We start from the raw sequence: 4,943 nt of genomic DNA on the forward strand, positions 1-4,943 counted from the left end.
CTGTTTGAAATCAAAAGACTCACTAGATTTAGTCTGAAATTGACTACGGTCATGTTCGTTTTGGTCTTCTTGTGTCAGGAAAGTTTGATGCTCACCCTTTAATTCCATTAAGTTCATGTGATCGTCTTCTGTTTGATTACCAGAGGTGGATCCTTCTACATAGTTGTCTTGGAAAGGGGGCCTAATGTCATGGTCTTGGTTAGGCCTACCAGCATTGAAGTTTGGGTTTCTTATGGTGTTGGACTGTTGTCCTTCCCATGATGCTTTCCTCTTCACATTTTCTACTCTTTCTCCTAGCCTTTGCAGGCCATTGATAATAGCATCAAGCTTCTGGTCAAAGGCTGAGGGTTCTTCTTTAAAGGTAGTTCTTCTTTCGACTCTAGCTCTGTTTCTCTTAGCAATCAAATTGGCTTCTACGGTAACAGCAACATTTTGTGCGTCTGCAAGAGTTGCAGGGGCTCTTTCTTTCAACTGATATGCCATATCCGGGTCAAAACCGTCAGGAAATTTGTACAAGGCAAGGTCAGGTGGAGGTCTTAAGTTTTGTGGTATTGCATTGTAGACATTATTGAATCTTGCACAGTACTCCAAAACAGTCTCTTGAGGACCTCGTTTGATTGTATCGTATTCAGCTAGTATGTGCAAGGGATCTTTATTTTTCTCCCACCTGTTAGTGAAGGATTGGTAAAGCTCATCTGGGGTGGTTATGGAATTTGCGGCAAGTGATCGCAACCAAGTTCTAACATCACCTGTCAGACTCTGAACAAAAATTCTCATTCTTACACTATCATCATCTATTTCATAGTTTTCAAAATAATCTTGCATCTTTTTGGTATGCTGAATGGCTGTGAAAGGACCGGTGCTGTCAAAATATGTGATTTTAGATTGGTACTCTTGAGGTAAAGCCCCAGCATTGGCAGGTAATTGCAGGGGTGCATATCTATTAGCCATATTGGCAGGTATAAGTGGAACAACGGGGATAAGTGGAACAACTGGAGTAACAGGGATAACAGGAGTAACTGGAACGCTGGAAACAACAGTAGTGTTAGCATGTGCAGTGGATGAAGGTGTGGAAGGAGTACTACGGGATGTAGATGATGAACTGATGGAAATAGGGGATGAACGGAACAAAACCTTGACAGGAGTTGGAAAACAGCTAGGGTACGTTGTTTCAAGGCTCAAATCAGCAAAATTTTCCTATTTTTCTTACTTCCTAATGATTTTGGGGATTATGTTAAGGTTTTCAAAAATAGCTGGAGGGTTGGGATCTGGATTTGACCTTGTATATCGTGGATTTTTCTTGGGAGCCAGCTTCCGAATTGTTTTTTGGGTATTTTTCCTGGGAATGTTTTTGTAATCGACAAGGGACTAATTAAAATATGGGATAGCTTGTTTGTAACTTAAAACTAGCATGAATATTGACTGAAGCAGCATTTATTTACTCCTGTTAATGCAAAGCAAGAAACAATCTCAAAGGCTTCCTGGCTGACATTCAGGCTTCATCTGTAGTTTTAAGAGATAAAAAACAGTTGGAAAGTTTGATTTATGGTCTCGGTAGAGCTTTCTTACCTTCTTTGTGAAACTATCTGAGGAAGTTCCCCAGTGGAGTCGCCATTATGTTATCACGCAGGTTGTCCTTAAGCTTTGGAAAAGGATACGACTGAGGTAACCACAGACCAACTTTGGACTGCAGGTTCTAGCCAACCTGCAATTAGAGAGGGCTCTCTCTTTAAGGATTTAGCTTTGTTGAAAAGGATTTTAGGCTAGGTCTCGAGTTCAGAGGGTTTTTGTTTTGTTTTTGGTGGGAAAATTGATGTTTCCAGACAGAGAGGCAAGGCATAGTCTGGAAGTTTCAAACCATTGGGCGTGGAGTCGAGGAGCGTGACTGTTGGTGCTTTCACTTGGTCACAACAGAGGGAAAATGGAGCAAGACAGCTGCGCAGGAAACAATACTTTAGGTCTAAGTGATGGAAAGAAATGCTAAGCGATGAGAGGCAGTTAAGAATCTCTCAATCAACTTAGCAGTGGGAAGTAACAGAGCGCTACCTAGGGGCAGTTAAGAATCCCTAGATAATTTGCAAACACAGGTGAATCGGGGTAAACATGAGCCAGAAGGAATTCATATTCATAACCAATTCATTCAGAGGAAAACATAAAGAAACAACAGAAATTGAGCATAGAGAGTATTTAAACTAATTCTAAGCTATTCTTTCTTTCTGCCATTTAGATAGTGATAAAAATAAAACAGAGGTAAGATGCACTTATTGTTTCAGGCTGCAGCACAAGAATTCCATCTTCAGTCTCCAAAACATTTATTTACAACAAACAGTTTTCTCCCCAAGCTTTCTGCAATCTTTGATTATAGAAACAGTCAGGTATACAGTGCGGGTCTCTAGTGAAAATTCTCAATTGACCAACCCTTAAAACTATACAGAGGGTGGTATATATAGGGCAAAACTATCTACAGAGTTCCTTTATTACATCTTGACCTAATCAGGTCATAAAAAATAATTAATTGACCTACTCCTATCTGAAATAAATGCATGAAAATATCTCAGGCTGCGCTGGGGGCGGCCATATCAAAACTGAATAACTTATGTAGTCCTTGGTGGCTTGGTGCAGGTGCTTCTGAAATAAATGTGTATGGGTTTCTGCTTCTTTGTTGTTCTGTGGCTTTGAATGCCTTAATTGTGATTTGAGGGCAAGGATGGGCTTACGCCTCTTGATTTGACTTTCTGGGGGGCTCATCAATGTTCAGGTGCTTCGAGCCCCTAAAAAATCTTCGACTGATACTCTTTGGCTTTTCTTATTCCTCTGATACTCTTTGGCAATAAACCGATGTTGTTCTGACGTGTTGTGGGTCTAAATCATCATTTAGTGGCCGCTGTTCGACCTCTTTATCTTCTGAAATTGTTTTCTGCTCCTTTCGGTATGCTATGTGAAGAAAACGGATCATTTTTGCGCCTTTCGGGCTTCCTGGGGGCTGCAAAACGAAAAGATTCCCTGAAGATTCTCCATTTCGGCCTAAAAAATCCTGCGATGAGCGATTTGCACAAATCGCTCATCAAAAACTGCCTCAGAATCGGATTCCGGGGCTCCGAAGTGCGATTTTCGCGCCTTTGCGCCCAAAAAGTGCTAATGACGTCAACATGATGTGACATTGTACGGCGGGTGACATCAGCAGGACGAGGTGGAGGGATGACGTTAGCATGACGTCATCATGTACAGATGGTGATGTGGCAGGTACGGTGGCAGGGATATGTGGCAGTGATGTGGCAGGAGGCCACGCAGGCAGGTGACTCGACATGGTGACTGGGCAGGGGGGTGACGTAAGTGGTGACTGTGCAGGGGGTGACGTGGGATGTGACGTCACGGGCGGTAAGCGGTTTTGTGGCGCACCGCTTATGGACAAAGGTGGTTTCGGGGGAGAGGGCTCCGCCACAGCCCAACGCCTGACGCGTGGCGGGAGTACGGCGGGCAATACCACCCATCTCCTGGATGCTAAAGCTCGGGCGCTTTGGAGATGGGACGGCCCGCCCACCATTGATCTGTGGGGCGGGCGATCCAACGGCTGGCGGGGAGTGTGATATGACGGAGGGATAAGGGGCGGCATATGCGCAGGAATATTCCTTTAATATTTGCGCGGGTGGGTTTAAACTTAGGGAATGGGGTTTTTATGTGTAAAAAGAAAAAAGGCGCGGGTTAATATATTTACATTTGGACTTAGGGACAAGGGTGGAATATGGGTTTTTTGAAAAGCGGGGTTAATATTTTATGCACGAAACGTAGGACACAGGTGCAAAAATGGGTTTTTTAAGGTTTTTAAGGGGTTTTTGGGCTAGGGAAGAGGTTACTAGCTGACCAGATGTCAAACTAGCTACTTAATGACTCGGATGGGCTAAAGACAGCCCCAGACGGACTGTGATTTCCCGGACTTATAGGAAATATGGCTATATTGCCAGGGAGGGGGTATTTACATAGGGGAGTTATATGTACAAAGCTTTAGTAGGGGAATGGAAAAACTAATAGGGAGTTATATAATATTGTTAGTAGTTAATATGAAGGTGACCAGCAAGTGCTAAGGTCAAGGACCTTAGGCTAGAATTGGGGAAAATAACTTGAAAGGAACTGAGACCCTTGAGTGAAGCAGATCTTCACCAAGGCAACTGATATGGAGTATGATGAAACTAAGAGGAATCAAGCAGATCTTGACCTCTTTGGGAAGTTAGTAAGGGACTTGGGGAATTAGAAGAAGGGGGAAATTAGTGATGTCCAGCTCTGAGCTCTTTTGAAATAAAACTGCCTGATAACTGTGATCTGAAAAGATAAGACATTGTGAGACACAAAATTTATCATCAGTCATCATTCTGCCACCAAACAGCTACCTACCCGGCCTACTATCCTAACATTTTTTCTTCTTTTCTGTTTAGGGTGCACTTAGACTTGCAGACCCAGATTTACAATTTTTCTTTTGAATGTTTCCTATCTAAATCTGCACTTATTTCTGCCAGGGCCCAGATTAAACAGTTGGGTCCCTTTGATTCTCTACCTATCTACAAATCTCCCAAGATTAAACTGTTTGGACAGATATCATTCTCTATATTCTAAAGCAAGAAATTGAAACCTAGGGAGACCAAGATTAGACTATTTGGACCTCCCTTAAATGAAAACTCTCCAAAACTGGGACAACTCATCAAAATGGAATCTCAGCAGTGGCATTTGGACTAGCACACTCTCATGGTATCTTCTGGAAATATGGAACACTGCAGCTTGCCAAGTATGACATATTTGGCATGTAAAAATGTCAATCATGAAAAATGAAACCCTGTTGCAACAGGAGGCTAACAGCCTGCACAAATTTGAAGCAGCTCCCACATTCTCCCTCACATCCTGCACAAATCTATCAGCTTCACTGGTTCTTTTTCTCCCTTCTCTGGATGGTT

The sequence above is a fragment of the Pinus tabuliformis genome, chromosome J, assembly GCF_031772625.1.
Source record: "Pinus tabuliformis cultivar Carrire ecotype Pingquan chromosome J, CPIR1, whole genome shotgun sequence".
In the NCBI taxonomy this organism is placed as follows: Eukaryota; Viridiplantae; Streptophyta; class Pinopsida; order Pinales; family Pinaceae; genus Pinus; species Pinus tabuliformis.